The following is a 23,194-nucleotide window of genomic DNA, read 5'->3' as shown; positions in this document are numbered from 1 at the left end:
TGCTGAAGTTACCAAGAATGATGACAGGAGCAGTGGTGGAGAGAGACAGTGAGCCAGTGGCCAAAATGTTCAGTGAAGAGGAAGAGATCTACAGATGACTGTGACAAGGAGGCAGGGTATAGTCTAATGTCAAAGAGGCTGGGGTTTTATGGAGAAGGGGAAAGGAGGACAGCTACTCCCACCTGCAGGCCAGGTGGAATAAGGGGTGTGAAAGGGAAAACAGCCCTTACTTGGGGAAACTACACTGGAAGTAATATCCGCAGGCATTAGCCAGGTTTCCAGTAGAGCAGGAAGGTGAAGGGCTGAGGACATAGGGGAGTTTGTTCCTGGTACACTACAATTCCAGAAGACACTGTAGGGAGGTCAAGGAAGGGTGGAAGATGGGGTCAGCTTAGGGCATATACAGAGCTGTAAGTGGTTAAAATCAAGATGATGAGGATTGCCTGGAAAAAAAGGGCTGAGGTTTCAGTGCAGGACTCAGAAACCATTGTAGGTATTTAAAGCAGGAAGAATTTATTTTATTTTTTAAACATTTATTTATTTATTTATTTATGGCTGCGTCGGGTCTCAGTTGTGTCACGTGGGAATCTTCCACTGCAGTGCTCGGGCTTCTCTCTAGCTGTGGCTCACAGGCTCTAGAGTGTGTGGGCTCAGTAGTTGCAGCACACAGGCATAGTTGCCTCTCGGCATGGGGGATCTTAGTTCCCCGACGAGGGATCAAACCGCGTCCCCTACATTGGAAGGTGGATTCTTAACCACTGGGCCACCAGGGAAGTCCCTAAAGCATGAAGAATTTAATGCAGGCATTGAGTATCGGCCTAAAGTGGGAGGAGACAACCTCTGTCTATAGTAAGATAATGTGGCAGCTCTCCTAGTGTTTTAGTTCTCCTAGTTCCTTTTGCCTTTCCACATAAATTTTAGAAAAAGCCTACCTATATCTAGAAATAATCTTGCTGGAATTGCTTTAAACTTATAGATCAATTTGGGGAAAATTGACATCTTTACTATGAGTCTTCCAATACATATGTGAACATGGTAATGTCTCTTCATTTATTTAGATCTTTGATTTTTTTGGTTAAAAAGAAAACTTGTTTTGTAGTTTTCAACATACAAGTCCTATACGTGTTTTGCTAGGTTTATACCTAAAGTCCTTTTTTTTTTTTTTGAGCAATTGCACATGGTATTGTATTTTTAACTTCAGTTTCCAAGTATTCATTGCTAGCATATAGAAAAACAATCCATTTTCTCATGTTGATCTTGTATCCTGCAACCTCACTAAATTCATGTTAGTTCTGTGAGAGTTTTGGGGTTTTTTTGTTTTTGTTGTAGATTCCTTGGGATTTTCTAGGTAACCCATAAAGCCATCTGCAAATAGGGGCAGTTTTACAACTTCCTTTCCAAGCTATATGCCTTTTATTTCCTTTTCTAGCCTAATTGAGCTGGCTTAGTAAAAGTGATGAAAGCAGACATACTGGCTTTGTTTTTGATCTTAGGAGGAAAACATTCAACCTTTTACCATTAAGTATGTTGTTAGCTGTTTTGTAGATGTTCTCTGCCAAGTTGAGAAATTTCCCCTTTATTTTTAGTTTTATGGGAGTTTTTATCAGAAGTGGGTGTTAAATTTTGTCAAATTCTTCTTCTGCTTCTATTGGTATGATCATAAGACTTTTGTATGTATACATGGTAGATTACATTGAATGATTTTTCTTTTTTTAAATTTTATTTGGCCATGCCATGTGGCATGCAGGATCCTAGTTCCCTGACCAGGGATCAAATCCCTGTCCCCTGCGTTGGGAGCACAGAGCCTTAACCACTGGATCACCAGGGAAGTCCCTTGACTGATTTTTTAATATCGAACCAGCCTTGGGTATCAGGAATAAATCCCACTTGGTCATAGTATATAATTATCTTTATGTATGGATGAATTCTCCTTGTTAATATTTTGTGAAGGTTTTTGCATCTATATTCACAAAGAATCCTGGGCTATAGCTTTATTTTCTTACATTATCTTTGTCTGGTTTTGGTATCATGGAACACTGGCCTCATAAAATGAGTTGGCCAGTTGTTATACAACAATGTGAATACAGTTAACACTACTGAACTGTACATTTAAAAAGGATTAGGAGAATAAATTTTATATTATGTATTTTTATCACAACTAAATATTACAAAATGAGTTTGGGAAGTTGATTAATTACAAATTCTACTTCTTTATTAGTTATTGGGCTATTCAAATGATATATTTTATGTTGGGTGAGTTATAGTAGTTTGTGTTTTCCAAGAAATTGGTCCATTTTGTCTAACTGATCAAATTTATGTGGGTAGAGTTGCTTGCAGTATTCTCTTATTATCTTTTTGATGTCTGCAGTGTTTGTAGTGATAGCCTCTGTTTCATTCTTTTTTTTTAAGCAGTTCATTTTATTTTTTATTATTATTTTTTAATGTATTTATTTATTTATTTATTTTTGGCTGCATCGGGTCTTCATTGCTGCACACAGGCTTTCTCTAGTGGCGGCGAGTGGGGGCTACTCTTCGTTGAGGTGCACGGGCTTCTCATTGCGGTGGCTTCTCTTGTTGCGGAGCACGGGGTCTAGTCACGTGGGCTTCAGTAGTTGTGGCTCAAGGGCTCAGTAGTTGTGGCTCAAGGGCTCTAGAGTGCAGGCTCAGTAGTTGTGGTGCTTAGCTGCTCCACGGCACATGGGATCTTCCCAGACCAGGGCTTGAACCCGTATCCCCTGCATCAGCAGGCGGATTCTTAACCACTGTGCCACCAGGGAAGCCCTCTTTCCTCGTCTTTTGACTATAGAGAGCAGGCTTTGTTGTTGGTTTTTGCCTGCCTCCATCGACGTATTAGGTTGCCAGCTTCTCCAGTATCCAGTTAGATATAAAAGGCAAAAAGGAAACCCAGGGTACTCACTGCCATATCATTTCTTGGGTCTCAAGAGAGCCCTAGCCAGTCTGCCTCTTCTCTCAACCTCTCAGAGTCTTCTTATGTTTGTTTATGTGGAATGTCCAGGGGATATTTAGCTTTTACTAGTGGGAAGACTAGGAATAAATATGTCTACTCCATTTTGTCTGGAACCAGAAGTTGGGAGTCATTGTTTTTATTAAAATATCACACTGCACTATAATTCAAGCTATCTCTTTAGGAGTTTGTTTCACATTCTAAACTATGAGGGCAAGAACTGTGTTTTATTCATCTTTGCATCCCTAGTGTCTAGCAGAGTAGCAATAAATTATTTTTTAAATTGGATTGTAGTGTGTTATCAAGCAATTTCGTATTTCCCGGAAGGATGTTAGGAATTTGGGCAGATACAGATATATTTCCACCAGAGGGCAGTAGCAGCAACAGTTCACTAAGGGCTCTGAAGCATACACACCCTGCTCCAGAATGAAACCTTTCCCCAGAACTACTTCCTCTTGTGAGAAAAGCTGAAGTCTGGGAACTTAATGATGGGCCTCCCAGGGGGGAAAAAAGGCTGTACTGGGAGCACATGGGTCCCCCTCTTCTCAATAAAGGGATGGGAAGTCACATATTTCCAGCATCTAGAGGGACAGTCATGCTTCTGGGCACTCCTCACAAAAATTCACAGGCATTATTTCCTCCATTTTACAGATTAAGAAACTGAGGCTCAGAGGGCCTCTCACAGATAATAAGAAGGAGCTCTGAAGCTCTTACACTGCTTCCTCCAAGAGATGCAAGGGCAGCCTTCTCCCTGTGATGGAATGAACAGGAGAAGGAACCTCCTTGGGCAATGAACCCAGGTCAGCTCCACACCCAGCAAGCCTCTGAGCGTTGAGTGTGTTCCTCATCTTTCTTTAGAGGGGTGATAATCCATTCTGCTTTCAAGAGCTATATGATCTTGGGCCAGGGCCAGTGCAAAGTGAAAAATGTGGAACCCCCTTGTTAAAAAAAATTAAAAATTTCAAAGCAACAACAGCAGAGCATTAAACCAAGCATAGGGCCCTTCTAAGCATGAGGGCCTGTGTGACTGTGCAAGTCGCCTGTCCCTGAAGCCAACCCTGTCTAGAGCAATAATAGAAATAATGAAATAATAATAGCTTCCCTCTTTGGGGCACCTACTTTGCACTAAATTCTCCCTGTCACTTTAAATATTTTATTTCTTTTAACCTTTCTGAGGTTGTTTTATTTCCCCCTGTGTGTTTTTACCTCTACAATGGGGAGGTTGGACTAGACCAGTAGTTCTTAACCCTGGTTACACATTAGAAGCACCTGGGGACTTTTAAACAATACCCAAAGCTGGTCCCACCTCCACAGATTCTAACTGAACTGGATTGAGTCTCAAGATGGGAATTTTTACTGGCAGTGACATGAAGAATAGGTGTCCTTGGTGGGTCTGGGTAAAGGGTGGGTCTTCGGGGACATTGTTTCTCCTCCACAGCAGCCATTTACCCAGCCGTCAGTTCCACTCAGGGTGTCAGTACGCCAGTGTTAGCTGGTGGCCTCTGGAGGAAGCCATCCATTGGTGGCAGTATTTCTGGGCACAAAGAGAAGACGGTGGCTTCCCCACCTCTTCTGGGAACTGCCAGCTTGCCTAGCTTCCCTGATAGAACCAAAGCAATGTGCATAAAACTGTTATAGAGAAGAAAGCAGAGAGGAAAATGATGTGTATTGCAGACTTTCTGAGTGTCTGGCATTACACAAGGAACATTCATATTTAACCTTCCAAAAACCCTTCTGGGTATTTTCTAGAATCCCCATTTTTACAGCTCAGAAAGCTTAAGGATGTTGCTGGACATCACACAGCTGATTGAGCGGTCCCTGTACTTACTGGAGGGGCAGTGCTGCGGTTCAGCATGGTGGAGGGTGGAGTGGGGTGCAGAAGTGTAGGTATAAGGCTGGGTGGTGCTTGCCTCACCTCTGCCCCATCATCTCTCTCGACCCCTGCTAGCCTGAGGCCTGGGATCCCTACCATCTTGCTCCAACCCCACCTCCACTCCCACCCAGCAGTAGTCCCTGGGCAAACCATGTCTGAGGGCCAGTACAATCTCAGAGCCCTGTGGGACTGGCCCTCCCTTTTCTGGCAAAGAGAGCCAAGCCGTGGATGAAGCCAGTGAGGCATGTCCCAGGCCTGCCTTATCAGGACCGCACAGAGCCCGGAACAGATCACCTTGGGTCCTATGCAAATGGTCTGGAACACTGGGTCCATTCACTTTTGTGAGAACCCAAGGACAAAAGGAAGGTCCCCTAGGGAGGCAGCCCAGGCTCCTCATGGAAGCCTGTCAAGAGATGGGACTAAAGCAGATGGGGGGCTCTGGAGCTGCTGAGCAAGGCTGAAACTCCTTCTAAGACTAAACTCCTTCTTTGAAGCTAGTTACGCTGCAAAGATCTTGAGTCTGCACACGGACTGGGGCAATTCTCACCCTGATGACCGACCGTCAGCCTCAGGCTCTGCCCAAGGAGGTATAGTTTCACTTTTGAGGAAGGAGCTCAAATTCCCCTCCCTACTCTTGGAGGGCCTTGGATGGCATCCTGCCCATCCTTCCCTGGCTTAGGGAAGCCATGGGGTCTGGGGTGGAATGTTGGGAAGTAATGCAGACCCCAGACAGTTTAGGGGGTGGGCAGGACTGCAGCCTCTCTAATGGAGCCATGGCCAGAGCAGAGGGGAGGGCTGGACCTGATTTGGAGGGCGCCTCCCCATAGGAATCTACCCACCCTTCCACTTAGGCGAGTAGACCTGCAGTTTCACAGCCCCAAGCTGGGCTAAGCCAGTGAGGCCCGGACCAGCTAATAGAAGCCACAAGGAAAGAAAGATTTCTATCACACCATTCATCTTGGGGCTGCCAAGTGGACTGGGTGTGGAGGGATGGGGAACCTGCTTTTAATTCATTTTTTCTTTTTTTTTTTTGCCCACACGGCATGTGGATCTTATTTCCCCGACCAGGGAAGGAACCCATGCCCCGTGCATTGGAAGCACGAAGTCTTAACCACTGGACCACCAGGGAATTCCCTAATTCATTTATTTTTTTTTAAACAAATTTATTTATTTACTTATTTGTTTTTGGCTGCTTTGGGTCTTCGTTGCTGCTCGCGGGCTTTCTCTAGTTGCAGTGAGCGGGGGCTACTCTTCATTGCAGTGCACAGGTTTCTCATTGTGGTGGCTTCTCTTGTTGCAGAGCACGGGCTCTAGGCACGCAGGCTTCCGTAGTTGTGGCACGAGTGCTCTAGAGTGCAGGCTCATTAGTTGTGGTGCACGGGCTTAGTTGCTTCGCGGCATGTGGGATCTTCCCAGACCAGGGATTGAACCTGTGTCCCCTGCGTTGGCAGGCAGATTCTTAACCACTGGACCACCAGCGAAGTCCTAAAATGGTAAATTTTATGTTATGTGTATTTTACTACAGTTTAAAAAAAGGAAAAGAATATTTAACGGTGGTTAGCTTAGAAAGCACACCAGACCAGAAAGCACAGCATCAGACAGTCTCATCTGAGGCTGAAAAGAGGTTTCCAGAAGCACCTGCAGGCTTCTGGGGAAGGCATCGTCTTCCCCTTAAGACTCAAAATGATCCGCCGAGGGCGTTAGAAATGAATTCTTTTTTTTTTTTTTTTTTTTTTTTGGCGGTATGCGGGCCTCTCACTGTTGTGGCCTCTCCCGCTGCGGAGCACAGGCTCCAGATGCGCAGGCCCAGCGGCCATGGCTCACGGACCCAGCCGCTCCGCGGCATATGGGATCCTCCCAGACCGGGGCACGAACCCGTATCCCCTGCATCGGCAGGCGGACTCTCAACCACTGCGCCACCAGGGAGGCCCAGAAATGAATTCTTAAAAGCCTGTCAGATGTGCCTCCCTTCTCACCCTTTCTGGCTGTCCTTAGGTCCATGAGATGGGATTGTCTCTCTCCTCTCCAGTAAAATTTGGGGGTGCATGTGAGGACCAAGCCAGTAAGTCTGCCCCTGGCATTTTTGCACCCTGCTTTAGGACTGCTGAACCATTTTACAGAATCTTAGCTGCTGTGAGTGTGTGAAGTTTGCAGTGGAGAACGCAGACTGCATCCAGGCTGAAAGAGCCAGCTAACGATGCAGCAGGAGGTGTACTCTCCAGGCAGAGGTCCCATACGCCCCTGGTAGTGGTCTGTGGCAGTGTCTAGGAGCACAGGAGGCCTCGGGAGAGAAGGAACTTACCTGCCTGGTGTGTATTTTTACTTAAAAATTCATGAGAGTGGATCTTATTATGTTTTTACTTAAAACACATATAACATCACTTTGGCAGCCCATATAATAAAACTGGAATGACACAAAAGATTAACCTGGTCCTTGTACAAGGATGACAGGCACATTTGTGAAGCATTTCATATTTTTTTAGCAGTCGATAATTGAAAAATGAAATTGGAAAAGCAAGCCAATTTACAGCAAAACAACAACAAAAACAGAAAGTACTTAAGGATAAATTTAACAAAAGAGGGCCTCCCTGGTGGCGCAGTGGTTGAGAGTCCGCCTGCCGATGCAGGGGATACGGGTTCGTGCCCCGGTCAGGGAGGATCCCATATGCCGCGGAGCGGCTGGGCCCGTGAGCCATGGCCGCTGGGCCTGCGCGTCCGGAGCCTGTGCTCCGCAACGGGAGAGGCCACAACAGTGAGAGGCCCGCATACCGCAAAAAGAAAAAAAAAAAAAAAAAAAAAAAAAATTTAACAAAAGATGTGCAAGACTTACATGCTGAAAGCCACAGGTCACTGGGGCACCATCCTGTCCCCTGGCCTGATGGCTTTGACTACCAGGTTGGGTGACTGCTCAGTTGACCTGACAGCAAGGGCGCTAGCCTGTGTTGTTTTTGCCAGAACTGGCAGGGGTGGAGTGGGATATGGCTGGCTGGGAAGGGCCAGATAATCAAAAAGCTCTCAAAGACAAAGACAAAGATGACTTGACTCTTTCAGCTAAGGGCCTGTGGCATCCTGCCCTGGTCAACCCATCCTGCCCCTCCCCACTCTGTGATTAGTGTGGTAACTGTGAGTGGTGAGGATGACAGTGAATACTGTGAGAGTCAGAGTTGATGAGTAGATGTGTAACATCCCTGCAGGTACCTACAAGTCTGGTGTCCTCTTGTCTAAGCATCTCTGACCTTAAAGGCATGGTCCTGGGTCAGCCCAGTTCTTGTTTGCTTACCTAGTATGGCTACTCTTTGAGTATCCTTGTGTGTTTATCCTGATTTCATTTCTTAAATATTAGTTCTTATTAAAAAGTGATACTCAGGGGCTTCCGTGGTGGCGCAGTGGTTGAGAATCTGCCTGCCAATGAAGGGGACACGGGTTCGAGCCCTGGTCTGGGAAGATCCCCCATGCCGCTGAGCAACTGGGCCCGTGAGCCACAATTATTGAGCCTGCGCGTCTGGAGCCTGTGCTCCACAACAAGAGAGGCTGCGATAGTGAGAGGCCCGCCGCGCACCACGATGAACAGTGGCCCCCGCTTGCCACAACTAGAGGAAGCCCTCGCACAGAAACGAAGACCCAACACAGCCATAAATAAATAAATAAATAAAGCAAACTGTCAACAAGTAAAAATAAACACTATTATATTTAAAATAAAAAAGCATTCTCCTAAATAACTCAATATCTTTATCACACCCACGAAAAATAACAATAATCCCTTAATCCTGGCTAATACCCAGTGCATTAAAATTTCTCCAACTGACTTTAAAATACTTTTTATAGCTACATTTTCAAACCAGGATCCAGTCAAGGAACACACAATGCATTTGGTTATTTTATCTCTTATCTTTAATGTAGGATTGTTCCTCCCCTCCCTCACCTCACTTTTTTTTTTTTTTTTTACATTGATTTTTGATGAAACCAAGGAATGATCTTGTAGTATGTTCCACATTCTGGATTTGTCTATTTCTTCATGGTCATCCATTGAATATTTTATTTCAATTATTATAAATTGATTTGGTTCTTTTTCAAATCTGCTTCATCAGTCTTTATAGTGGTCTCTATGGTGGTGGAAATCCTATATAATAGTATTGTGATGTTCAGTGATGTCACACTGGTAGCTTGAAATCAGCCATGGTGGGAGTATTTACACCTGAAAATAAGCAAATGCTACAAATGGAGGCTTGGTTTAATGTTTTATTGTCTAGCCTTAAGAAACTGATGGAAAATGTTAATAATTTAAACTTAAAAGTGTGTTGTGTCTGTAGCCATTACATTGAGAATAGCACAGAAAAACTGAGGAAATATTCTTCCACTATTCAAAATTATTATCTGATTTAGCAGAGAAGTAGCTTACATTACTGACTAACGAAGGACGTGCCAATGTATGTCTTTGTTGTTTCATTTTATCTTCCTCCTTAACATAAATAAAAGTGTTAGCCAACATTCACATTAGAACTGAAGTGAATTGCAACCATAGTTTGGCTATGGATACAAGAGTTTGGCAAAAATCATCAAGTGTTCTGTGTGAATCAGTTTTCTATATAGAATTTACAATAAGGAGTATTGTATATTTTATTATTATTTGTAAATTGGTGCCATACATCCTTTATGTCAGTAAAATTTATGTACATATATCTGCATGCATTTTTCCCATATCACTGGGTGGAACCTGAGATTTGTCTTTGATCTCTCACCTGGGGCAGGCATCAAAGTACAAGCTCACAGTCTCCAGTGTCCAGCAGAAAGTCTCAGAGTACCAGCTGGCCTTGGGGCTCCTTTACCCCCAGTTTTGAGATCTGTGCATTACTCATTTTTGTATCAGTTCAGTGATACATCTTAAAAGATATTTTGGGGACTTCCCTGGTGGTCCAGTGGTTAAGATTCCACACTTCCACTGCAGGGGGCATGGGTTTGATCCCTGGTTGGGGAACTAAGATCCTGCATGCTGCATGGCACAGCCAAAAAATTAAAAAATAATAAATAAAAGATATTTTGTTTAATATTTTATTCAGTATTCAGTTTTTTCATTTTCTCATTGGGAAAATCATTCAGGTATCTAACCTACCACACTCATGGTTTCCAATGACTTGCAGGCACAGGGGGCTTGGCTAAACTGTAAGAGCCAGGGCTTTGTTTATTCATTTCACCTGTCCACTCTACAAGGCTGCAGACTCAGCCATTTCAGTATGTGCAGCAAATTAGTGGGTAATACCTGAATGCTGTGCGATTTCCTGTCTTCTCAAGGAAAATGTTTGGATTTAGGTTGTGATGTTTGGGGTGGTTCTATTGTTCTGAGCTTGTTTTTATGTGTTTTCATTTGTGAATGTTACAGGTGGCTTTGGCTTGGGTGTGAATTATCATCATCGTCATCATCATCATCATTATCATCATCATTTTCGTTCTGCCCCAGTCCTGCTCTTTTTGGGCAGAGCAACATTCCATAGAAGGGGAGCTGTTCATTTTAATTGGCATCCTTGGCTGATCTGCAGCAGCTGGGCCCCTGTCTTAGTCTGCTTGGGCCATAACAAAATACCACAGACTGGGTGGCTTAAACAACAGAAATTTATTTCTCACAGTTCTGGAGCCTGGGAAGACAAAGATCAAGGTGCCAGCCAATTCAGTTCCTGGTGCAGGCTCTCTTCCTGATTTGCAGATGGCTACCTTCTCACTGTGCCCTCACATGGCAGAGAAAGAGAACAAGCTCTCTGATGTTTCCTCTTATGAGGACACTAATCCTATTGGATCAGGGTGCCACCCTTATGACCTCATTTAACCTTAATTACTTCCTTACTCTAAATATAGCCACCTGGGAGTTAGGGCTTCAACATATGAATTTGGAGGGGGTACACAGTTCAGTCCATAGCAGTCTTGCTGACCAGGAGGCTCAGTATGAGCTATAAAGTCAGACAGACTCAAGTTCAAAGCCCAGTTCTGCTCCTTACTAACTTTGTAAAATATTTCATCTTTCTGGGAATTCCCTGGCAGTCCAGTGGTTAGGACTCAGCACTCTCACTGCTGTGGCCTGGGTTCAGGCCCTGGTTGGGGAATTAAAGATCCTGCAAGCAAGGTGGTGGGGAAAAAAAAAATCATCTTTCTGACCCTCAGTTCGCTATTCTGGAAAGTAAAAACAGTAAGTTCCATTTCAGAGGAGTAAGTTTCAATTCCAATGTTGTAATTATTACATTAGAAAATGTATAGAAAGTAGCTAGCACAGTGGTGCCTGACATGGGGCTCAATGTGAAGTTTCCTAGATGATGCCATTCAAAGTGTGGTCCTTGGACCAGCAGCACCTGAGATCATGACAGACATGCAGAAAGTCAGGTCCCATCCCAGACCTGCCAGATCAGGGTCTACACCTTAACACCATCTCCAGTGATTTGAATGCACATTGAAGTTTGAGAAGTACTGAAGTAAGTGGCATGACTTGGCCCAGCTTGGCCATGAGGCATATTGGGAATGCAGTGTCATAATTCAGCAGGGGAGAGAGCCAGGGCCAGGCAGCCCTGAGAATTGAAGGGAAGGGAGGGGAACCTGAAGAACTGGGACTGCTGAGAACTGACACCAGGCCAAGCTCCCGCCATCCACTTGCACTGCCTAGAGGGGCAACGCTGGGCAAGGTCCCCACTGTGCTGCTCTCCAATGGGGTCTTTTTTTTTGGCCTCGCCATGCAGCATGCAGGATCTTGCTGCCCAGGGATTGAACCCATGCCCCCAGCATTAGGAGCATGGAGTCTTAACCACTAGACCACCAGGGAAGTCCCGCCAAGGGGTCTTACTGGTTGGTTGTGTCAGTGGTTACTGGTGACTATAAAAGGCTCATCCTGGGCTTCCCTGGTGGTGCAGTGGTTGAGAGTCCGCCTGCCGATGCAAGGGACACGGGTTCGTGCCCCGGTCCGGGAAGATCCCACATGCCGTGGAGTGGCTGGGCCCATGAGCCATGGCCTCTGAGCCTGTGTGTCCGGAGCCTGTGCTCCGCAACAGCAGTGAGGGAGAGGCCACAGCAGTGAGAGAGGCCCGTGTACCGCAAAAAAAAAAAAAGGCTCATCCTCAGTCAGTTCTTCTCTTGTCCGAACTCTTAGTTGTTGACAGAATCTGCCATTTTACTCTCATCTCTGGGACTTTGTACCTTTCTTCCCCATCCTTTTTCCCTGACTCATTCCTGCTCCTTCCTGAAAACTCAGCTTGAAGGCCACATTTTCCAGGAAGCTGTCTCTGCCCCTCTTTAACTAACTGCTCCCTTCCCAGCCTGTCTTCCCCACACTCATGTATCACATGCTTTAGGGATGCTGTGCACCTGCCTGCCTTTCCCTTTAGTTCCTTGTAAAAGTCTAGAGAGTTGTGAGGTTAGGAGGGCATGCTCAGGATTGAATGCTGGCTGTGCCACTTCCAAGCTCTGTGAATTTGAACAAGTCTCTGAATTTCTAGGAGCTTCACTTTCCTCATTGGTAAAAGGGAGGCACAGATCTTTTGAGAATTAAATAAGGTAAGAGGTGAATGGCATGTGAGACTTTGAGTTACAACACAGGTGTGCAAGAAACACCACACTTCCTTATTTTCTTTAAATCAGCTTAAGTCTGACTCCAATAGGCTGGAGGGGAATTCAATTTCAGTTCTTACTGGGGCTTTCCTCCTCTCTCTCTTTCTCTGTTCACACATGAAAACTTTCATGATGTATGGAGATGGGAGAAGGGCCCTAGATCTTGAGTCCCACCCTGAACGTCAGAGATTTGCACACTTGAGTATGTAGGATAGTGGTCGTGGTTAAGGGAGAGTTCAAGAGTCAGTCCAGCCTCCACCCCACAACAGCTGTGTTGCTATGATAAATTCACTTGACCTCTCTGACCCTCAGTTTCTTCATTCTTAAAGTGAGGGTTGTTCTAAGGACTCAAGCCAGTCCATAGAAAGCACTTAGCGCAGAGTAAATATAAAGCATGTGGCACCCGGAAATAGTTAATTCAATAAAAGTTAGCCATTATTATTATAATGTACAATGTATTTATTATTGATCTTGTAGTCAGCCATCTTGCTAAATTCTCTTATTATTTCTAACAACTTGTTTGTAGATTCATTTTTTGGCTTTCCATGCAGACAATCGCATAATTTGCAAGGATAGTTTTATTTCCTCCTCTCCAATCCTTATCCTTCCATTCGTTTTATGACCTGACTGTGACCTCTGGAATAATGCTAAATAGAAAGGATGATAGAGGGCCTTGTCCTCATCTGGATTTTAAAAAGGATGCTTCCTATTTTCCCCACTAAGAATGATGTTTCCTATAGCTTTTCAGTAAATTAAGGTAATCGGTGTATTTACATTCTTTGTTGTCTATTTGCTGACCTTCTCTCTCCAGTGGTCTTTAGACCCTTGACGACAGGGACTGTATGTGCCATGAATCAAGACAATTCCCACAGGGTTTAATTTACTGGTGGCCTGTCATTAGCCAAGGCTCTGGGCTTCCTGCCCCATTTGAAGCTGCACTGGAGTCCAGCCTTCAGCCTGCAGCAAAGTCCAGCCTTCAGCCTGCACCACTAGCCCTCTTTCCCATTGCTGGTTGATTACAAGAGTTTCGTGGGAAACCTTTTAAATAGAGAAAACCTCAGTCCACCTCCTGTGTTTCTCCTTTCCTCTCACACCACTACCACACTCACAATACATCTGACAGTTGTGTGGGTTTTTTCCCCCAACAAGCAATTCTCTGTGACACCAGCTGGGTGTCCTACGATTTAACTCAATTCTGACACTATCTACCTGGAGACAGTGTCAGATCCCATAGGTTAAGGGCTCAGTCCCATGAGACTGCCCCCCAACTTCAGATGCCAATGGCACATAGTAGGTCCCCAAGTTATGCACAACTTCTGTCCAACTTGGCTACAAATCAAAAGTTCCCATAACCTCCTCCCCCTTGGATCTGATTACTTGCTAGAGCAGCTCACAGAACTCAGGGAAACACTTACGTTTCCCAGTTTATTTTATTTTTTATTTTTTTATTAGTTTCTGCTTTATAACAAAGTGAATCAGTCATACATATACATCTGTTCCCACATCCCTTCCCTCTTGCGTCTCCCTCCCTCTCACCCTCCCTATCCCACCCCTCCAGGCGGTCACAAAGCACCGAGCTGATCTCCCTGTGTTATGCAGCTGCTTCCCACTATCTATCTACCTTACGTTTGGTAGTGTATATATGTCCATGCCGCTCTTTCGCTTTGTCACAGCTTACCCTTCCCCCTCCTCATATCTTCAAGTCCATTCTACCATATGACCCAGCAATCCCACTACTAGGCATATACCCTGAGAAAACCATAATTCAAAAAGAGACATGTACCAAAATGTTCATTGCAGCTCTATTCACAATAGCCCGGAGATGGAAACAACCTAAGTGTCCATCATCGGATGAATGGATAAAGAAGATGTGGCACATATATACAATGGAATATTACACAGCCATAAAAAGAAACGTTTCCCACTTTATTAAAGGCTATGATAAAGGATGCAGATAAACAGCCAGATGAAGAGATACACAGGGCAAGGCCTGGAAGAGTCCTGAGCACAGGATTTTCTTTGGGTTTTTTATGTTGCTGTTGTTTTAATTTTTATTGGAGTATAGTTGCTTTACAATGTTGTGTTAATTTCTGCTGTATAGCAAAGTGAATCAGCTATATGTATACATATATCCACTCTTTTTTGGATTTCCTTCCCATTTATGTCACTACAGAGCATTAAGTAGAGTTCCCTGGAGCACAGGATTTTCCCTCCCTGTGGAGCTGGAGCATGTCAGTCTCCCAGTACATGGATGTGTTTACCAACCTGCAAGCTCCCTAAACCCCACACTACTGGGATTCTATGGAGGCTTCCTCACATGGGCATGATCAATTATTGACTCTGTTTCCAGCCCCTCTCCCCTCTCTAGAGAATGGGGAGCATGGTTGAAAATTCCAAGCTTCTAATCATGGCTTGATCTCTCTGGTGACCAGCCCCCATCAAGGGCCCACCCAGAGTCACCTCACTAGAACAAAAGACACTCCTATCACCCAGAAAATTCCAAGGGATTTAGGAGCCCTGTGTCAGGGACCAGGTCAAAGACCAAATATTAGAACAAAAGATGCTCCTAATGCTCTTATCACTTTTTTACAAGGGTGTTTTTTGTTTGTTTTACACTCAGGTTGCCCTGTGTCAGGAGCTGGAACAGAGACCAATGTACCTTACTTACTTTTTCACATCCAGGATAACCAAAGGGGATCAGGTGCTGGCTAACCTCTTCCTTGGACCCTGGCTCCTAATCTCAAGGCAAACAAGGCCCCAAATCAAATCCATCCCAGAGGAACGACCCAGAGGACAGTTGGCATCTTTCCCAGATTCTTATTTAAGATCTTTTCCTTTTCCTGGGAGCTCCAACAAGTGGGGTTCCGGGTGGGGCCTGGTGACACTCTGTGGAGTCCAGCTTACACTTCAGATAATAAACAACCCCCTTCTCTCCCTCTTTCAACCCTGAAGCCCTTCCCCACTCTGCATTCCTCCCCTCTCTGACGCCCTGACCATCAAGGCCTGGCCTTAAAGTCTCACGGTTTTCTCTTTACCCTGCATGCCTATCAGCATCTCTCTATAATTGTCAGGGGTCAGGCAGACGCTTCCTGTCCCTAGAAGTGAAGGAGGCTGTCCTCTCAGGCCATTTGGCTGAGCCAGCACCTTGTCACACACAGATGGATCCACTTTAGACCTGCTTGTAGGGGGGACCACCAGGCCTGCTCAGACCTCCAATCCTACATGTGATTCCTACTTTTCTGCAACTCTCTGGCTTTCTCACAACTCCACGTATCTGACCTCCCTAATTAGTACATAGGGAGAAATATACTTATCTGTACTTCATAGACAGATATATGCTTAATAAAGAAACTGAACCCCTGCTGGGTTCTTCAGGGTCCACGGTGAGCACCTGATTCCCAGGTAAGAGGTCTGGGGCCTGGAGGACCATTGGTAGAGGCAGGGCCTTGGGGACTTGCACTTTTGCGAGCCCTGCCTTACATTATGTAGAGCATATTAAAATGCCTCCACATTTCACATTAAATATAAATTTGCCCTAAAATCATTTGAAATGATGTGGGGATATTTCTTTCTCTTCTTTCTGCTACAAAAATATATTGTAAAAATTTATTACATTTTTCATAAATAAAATAAAGAATAATATAATAAAAACCTGTGGTACTCACCACCAGCTTAAGCAATAAAACGTTCCCAGGATAGTTGAAATATTCTGTGTACCTCTCTCTGGTACCCTCCCCTCCCTACAGAGGAAACTACCATCCTGAATTTTGAGTGTATTGTTCCCACTGATTTCCTTAAACTTTATATATATTTCTGAAACAGATTGAAAATGTTTGCATTTTCAGCTCTATCACAGTGATTTACGAAAATAATTTTTACAATTTTTCATTTGAAGTTATCTGGTTACAAGTTACTTACATTCCGATTGGTTCTGATTCTTAGTCCTCATCACTTAGATTCTTGTAGAATGAAAAAATCTAACATATAAATGGATTTCAAATGTTATTAAATGTTTGCGAAGACAGTTAAGGAAGTTGAAATAATAGTGTTTTGTAGACACTTCACAAGGCATTCACTAGTTTTGGTTTTGCACTTTTCCTTTCATATTTTGAGGCCAAATATTTTTTTCCCAGGTGATATAAATGTTTCTATTGATAGGAAAACCTCCTAGGCCTAGCACTTGTCCAGAGTCTCTGAGGGGCACAACAGGCTGGCTGTGCCCACCACAGAGCAAGAGGAGCGGCAAAATTAAGCTGACACTTTGGAGCACCCACTGAGCCAGGCCCCCCTGTCCTAACTAAGCCTTTCACATCTGCCTATGAATTCACTTACTCCTATCAGGTAGATGTTGCAGCCACCCCACTTTCTATTAGAGGAAATAGGCACCAGGCAGTCCTGTGCCAGGTGGAAAGGGGTGGAGCTGGGATTTGAACCCAGGCAACTGCCACCCTTCCTCCTACTGCCTTCCATTTCCTGAGCCCCACCTGTACCGCACATGAACGTGTATTTTCTCAGAATCCTCTCAAGGACCAGGCATTGTTATCCCCATTTTATGAGGGAACCTGGCTCAGAGACTTGCTCCGGGTCACGCGGTTGAAAGAGGTGGCAGATTTGGGATTTGGATCTGCGCCTGCGTGATTCCAAATGCTGTGTGTGATTTTCGGGACACCGAACGGCTGCCCCCTCCCAACCTTGCCGCTTCACAGCCAGGCCGAGTTCCCTCCGGTCCACACCTCCTCCCTCAACTCACCCCTTTAGGGGAGGGAAGGATCTGGAGGTGTTAGGGGTGGGTGAAGAGGGGCACCGACCTAGCTCACCCTCACCCGGATTCCAGGCCTCTGTCGGCCCAGGGCCTCTGCAGTAGGGAGGGGCCTCTTTATCTGCAAGTCCTGGCACTGTGCCTCTTCCTCCCCTCTCCACCAGCTCTCCCTCCCCACCCCCCTTCTCTCCCCACCCCCCTCCTACCCAGGGTGGTGAGTAGGTGGTTAGAAGCAGGCCTCATTGCTTTCTGCTTTCCACGTGATAGTCTCAGCTGGCTGGCTCCCCTCCCCCTGCAGATCTCCTTTATCTTGAGCCATCAGAATCTCTCTGGAGAGCACCCTCGCCTCCCCCAAGGTCACCTCCAGGGAGTTTGGCTCTTGCTCACTGAACAGGCCCCCTTCTGCCTGGAAATGGGGGATGGTTTTAAAGAGCCAGATCCTTCCCTGGGGTCTTCTACTTTCCCCGCCAGGGAACAGAGTCAGAGTGAAGGTGGGGCGGGGGAGGGAAGGACCATGGCTTGGAACCAGAAGACTAGGGTTTTGTCTCTGGGTCTGTGCCTCATTCGTTGTATGACCTTGGACTAGTCGCATCCTCTTTCTGGGCCTCAGTTTCCTCAACTAGAGAGTGTGCCTGGACCAGATGCTCTCCAAGATCCTTTTCTTCTAGAAGTGTATGACTAAATCTATCCCCTGCCCTGCAACGTTGGATATGTGACAGGTATATATACATATAATTTTTTTTTTCTTTAACTAGAAATACAAGCAAACCTGTCTCCTGCTATTTCAGGAAGAAGTCTCACTGACTTTTCAGCCCAGAGAGGGAAGAGAAAACCAAGGTGAAACTAATACCTAGGGGAGAGAGGAGGAGCTCTCAGGCTGAAGCAGGAAGGGGGAGGGAATTCCAGGGTACAATTTTGGAAGTACACTAGATTCAGAGATGGAGTTTTTTTGTTTTTGTTTTTTTTTAATATTTATTTATTTATTTGGCTGCGTCGGGTCTTAGTTGCGGCACGTGGGATCTTGATCGTGGCATGTAAGCTTCTCTCTAGTTGTGGCACATGGGCTTAGTTGCCCCAGCATGTGGGATCTTAGTTTCCCAACCAGGGATCAAACCCGTGTCCCTTGCAGTGGAAGGCTGATTCTTTTTTTTTTTTTTTAGGTTCACTAACTTTTTTAAAAAAATCATAAAACGTTTCTTACAAAAAAGCATTACATTCTGCACACTGCTCTGAATAGATGCCAGGGACATATGGACTATTGTTACTTTTCCTCCCTGTCCCACCCCTCCGGATGTTACAGCGACCACAAAGCAAAGTGTTCACAATAATTAGATGGGGGGACTTTTTTTAAACCACCAACAATGAACAAAAATTAAAATGCACTCACTCTGCCGCTGTTTCAAAATTTCAGTGTTAGTTTTTGCGTACCCTCCGTCAACCCCCAACCCTGTTTGTAAGGAACTAAAACATTTCATCTGGTGAACAGCAAAGATTTCACTACACCTCAAATTCAGAACACCTACGAGGTAGAGGAATGTTGGCTTTTTAAACAGAAGCAGATTAAAAAAAAAAAAAAAAGATGCAGGACTCCTTCAGTTCTTTACTAGTCTTAGAAAAATTTTCCAGAATACTGCTTCACACTGTTCTGCAGCAAATACTGTGCATTCTGTACCTGGTCCTGTGTTCCTGTAATGGTAATGATCTGATCTTCGGACCCTTCTAAAGGCTCATCAATTTTGATTGAAGCTCCTGACTCATGACGGATTTGTTTAATCCGCTGACCACCTTTGCCAATAATCGATCCAGCCAAATCTTTGGGAGTAGTTACTTGTGTAGTAATAATAGGTCCTCCAAGATCATCATATGAGCCATGACCCCCAGCATAGGAATAATCACATCCAGAGCCACCTTGTGGTTCATAAGCCATCTGCCACTCTGATGGGCTCCATGCATCTATTGCAGAGTCCCAGGTTTCATCAGTACTGAAACCAACCATGCCATCATAACCGTCTCCAGGTCTCCCTCTTCTGTCATAGGCTATTAGCTCTCCTCCTCTAGGTGGTGGTGGTGGAGGAAGAGGAAGATTCCGAGCTCTGTCACCACCCTGGCCCCCTCGTCCAGGAGGAGGTGGAGGAGGTCCTTGACGAGGGCTCCTATCATCACAATCTCTTCTGGATGGAGGCATGGGACGCCCACCCCTACCAGGAGGCATTCTGTCAAAAACACCTCTTCCCCGTATGGGAAATCCCACGGGACATCCACGGCGGTCATCGACCATCATTGTAAAACCACCATAATCATAGGTTTCATCATAAAAATTGGGATCATAAGGCTGAGCACGTCCCTTGATGAGAGACTCTAATATAACATCATGGATGATCTTTATGCACTCTACAACCCTATCAGGTTTCCTCCAATAAGAACGAATTTGTCAGTGGATTGAGGACAACATTCCTGGAAAAGCTTGATTGTTGTCAGAGTGCTCTCTCGAAGTTCTTTGATTTTAGCACCTTTGACACCAATGATTCCTCCAGCCAGACTCTGATGAATCAACAGTCTCAACTCGCAGTCAAAGTCGCTTCCTTTATAGTGTTAGTAATTTAAGCATTCCACAGCATCAGATTCAAGCGGGAGCTGGCTGGTTGCAGTGGGTGATGGCAACTGCAGGCCCTCTTCCAAGGTAGGGATGATTTTCTTCAGAATTTCTCCGATTGTTTCAATATTAGCACTGTTATTCAGTATGCGCTCGGGGCCACTGCTGTCTGGGACTGAAACACTGGCATTGTAGTCTGTACGGAGAGCCTTAATATTCTTGCCTCCTTTTCCAATCACTGCCCCAGCATTCTTGCTCTGCAGCAGAATGCGTAATTCAACCATCTCATCAGTGTTTCTACATCTTCTAAAAGCTTGTTCCTCTTCCTATCTTTAGCAGGGCATTTATCAAATCCGCCATTGGTTTCGGTGTTGGGAAAAGTTTCCTCTGGCTGTTCAGTTTCCATTTTCTTGTATTAAAGGGACACACCGATCAGTTATTAAATATTTCCTTGCAGGGCAGAACTGAAGTGTTCTGGGCAGGACCAACTGACACCCTAGTGCTGCAGTAACCGGGCAAGGCTACTGTCCCTATCGGAAGGCGGATTCTTAACCACTGGACCACCAGGGAAGTCCCAGGGATGGAGCTTTTGAAAATGGGATACCTGAGCTGTACTCCAGACCAATTAAATCAGAATTTCTGGGCGTGGCCGTGATGTAGGTGTAACAAACCCAGTTAGAAGTAGTTGGAGGAGTAATAGTTACAAGAGGAGACCTTTAAAAAATAAGGTTGCAGTTATCAGCTGCCAGCAGACATTGTTTTGAGAATGGCTGGTGGCATCCCAAGTCTGACATAGCTCAGAAAACTCACGTTCTTAGCAACACAAGGACTTGTCTAAAATCACACCCATAGTGTCACCTAGTTATTTCCTTGGATGTCTGAACCACAGCTACTCCATTTTGACTTTTAATTGTAATTCTCTCCTTAATAGCCAAAGCAGATGTCACTGTTAATGATGTTAGTGTTTCTCTGGGTATGAGAAGATACAAGAGTTTGGGCTCATAAAATCTTCTCCTGAAAATATCTAACTATCTGAACGCTTGTTCTGCCAGTTTTTCCCAGAGCACAGAGTGCCTCATTCCTGATCTCCACCCTGAACTCCTTTCAGGGGGTGTTGAAGGTCAGCAGCTGCAGCGGCTCCTGATTTAATCTTTTTTTTTTTTTTTTTGCGGTACATGGGCCTCTCACTGTTGTGGACTTTCCCATTGCGGAGCACAGGCTCCAGAAGCACAGGCTCGGCAGCCATGGCTCACGGGCCCAGCCGCTCCGCGGCATGTGGGATCTTCCCGGACCGGGGCACGAACCCGTGTCCCCTGCATCGGCAGGTGGACTCTCAACAGTGGTTGAGAGCCACCAGGGAAGCCCTGATTTAATCTTTGTAGAGGCAGATGGCAAGTGCCAATGGCAAGTGCCAATTTGTAGGTGACAGGGCCTCCTCGTGGTTATAAATTTAACCATGGTTTGGGAGGCATTTTGCCCCATGGTGCCAGGAATGCTCATTCCCAGGTTTGGTGAAGATTTTGCTGATAGGCTACTCAATGTACTATTATTGGACTAGGCCTTACAAGCAGCAGAAAGTCTCTGGACCACCTGTCTTACTAGTCTCTTATGGTCTAGGAAAATATTCCCTCTTGTTGCTTCTTCCCATATCTAGAGTTACACTCTTAATAATCATTGATCTCATATGGAACTATATATTTTCATTTTATCAAAGGCTCAGTCACACATTTGGTAACGTAAGAAACAACAATTTTGTAAAACAGGCAATATAAAAAAAATATATAGCTAGCAGTATTAGTAAGTTCATAAGTAAGAATTAAGCCAAGAACTTCCATTAGGTGTGGCCCAATATATCCCAGGTCATCTGACTTAGTCTGTTCTGTACCAACCCTTATCTTTCCGGGAAATTATATATTGGCACTGTCCATGAGGCACCCAGCCCAGTTTCCTAGTGTTACTAGACTGACTATCCTTAGTATGATTTAATTATTCCCAACACAGAGGAGCCTTTAAACTTAAATTACCATAGCCTGGTGTTAACTACATAAATCCATCCCATAATTTTGGGAGGTTTTATTCCTTGGCTGAAATTTTGCTTATTGCTCTGATTGAGCTTGAGTAATAGAGGAAAATTCATATTTATGGCCAAGGTCAGAACAGGTATTATTAATTGGTTAGGTGAGGGGATCCCATCTAGTAATATCAATAGTGGCCTGAACATGACTTAATTTTTTCTCCATAAAGTCTAAAGAATATTGTGGCCACACTGTCAAAAATTTCCTAAGGGCCAACCAGTTAGAGCCTTGGAATGGAGAAATCTAGCAAGGAAACTCAGAAGTACTAGGCACAGGTAATTGGCCACAAACCCAACAATTGGACTGATTTTTAAAACTAGCATAGGATCATACCCATGATAGGAAAACATTTGATTCATATGCAGAGGTCTAAGAAGTCAAGAAAACATTATAAATGATCATGCAAGTCAGGTCCAGGATCTTGGGCTGTCTACTTCTGATGTCATCTTCTTCTCTTCTTAGTGCAAGTGTAGTTTCTCCTCTGTTTGAATGTTGTTTTAAGGTGAGTTTGAGGTCAGCAGTCCTCTCTATAGGCCAGTCCAGTGCAGGGGCCCTGTTAGTGAGGTAGCCAGCCTAATTTATCTGCTAAAGCTGCTGGGAACCTAAGAGTTTCCAATCTCTGGAGGGAGCAGAGAGAGAGAAAATATAAATGTTTCAATTCTGGTTGCAGAAGTAATTTACCAAATTACTGTAAGCCATAATTAGTTTGAGGGGAAGATTTTCCTTACACCTGGAAACCACAGATTTAAACCAGTAAATTTTTCAGATAGAAACCATAAAAATTATAACCATATTTGTCAGTTCGCTCAGTCCTATGTAACTTATCCTTTTTGTTAACAGCTTTATGAAGCCATCAGGTTTTTCATTAGGATATTTCAATTTCTTACCCAGTTCAGCATTATGGTCTGAAAGTCAGAAACTTGTATTAATCCAAAAGTCCTTTCTATGAGTCTTATGGAAGAGGAAGCATTTTTGCAAAGGTATTAGGGTGAAACTGTAAGTGTCTATAATGACAAAAGACTTAAGAAGGCACATTTAAAATCTGATTATAATGCAATTGACAAAGTAACTTGGTTACTGTTGTGACATACAACACTTTAAGATAATAATTAGAATTATCACTGATAACATTTTACCAGGACATATCAGATCTTTAGGAATTCCATATAATTTACAAATTAACCTCAGCAATATTATCCAAAGACACATACTGAGACATATATACATATCCAGACAGACACAACGAGAGATCTAGCTTCATTTTCTAAACTTAGTCATGAATCAGATATCACAATATAAAACTCACTCGTTTATAAATAACAGTTGGAATAAGAAAAATTGTAAAAGG

General features: G+C 44.4%; 2 pseudogenes; one reads left to right on the top strand and one right to left on the bottom strand.

Moving 5' to 3' along the window:
* Positions 1 to 7,216: 7,216 nt before the first annotated feature.
* Positions 7,217 to 7,317, top strand: LOC132489729 (U6 spliceosomal RNA; annotated as a pseudogene).
* Positions 7,318 to 18,750: 11,433 nt separating this feature from the next.
* LOC132487587 (heterogeneous nuclear ribonucleoprotein K-like) lies at positions 18,751 to 20,258 on the bottom strand (annotated as a pseudogene).
* Positions 20,259 to 23,194: the final 2,936 nt, after the last annotated feature.

This window comes from Mesoplodon densirostris, chromosome 4 (genome assembly GCF_025265405.1).
Source record: "Mesoplodon densirostris isolate mMesDen1 chromosome 4, mMesDen1 primary haplotype, whole genome shotgun sequence".
Lineage (NCBI taxonomy): Eukaryota > Metazoa > Chordata > Mammalia > Artiodactyla > Ziphiidae > Mesoplodon > Mesoplodon densirostris.
The sequence above is the reverse complement of the archived record's forward strand: the minus strand, read 5'-3'. Positions and strand labels throughout refer to the sequence as shown.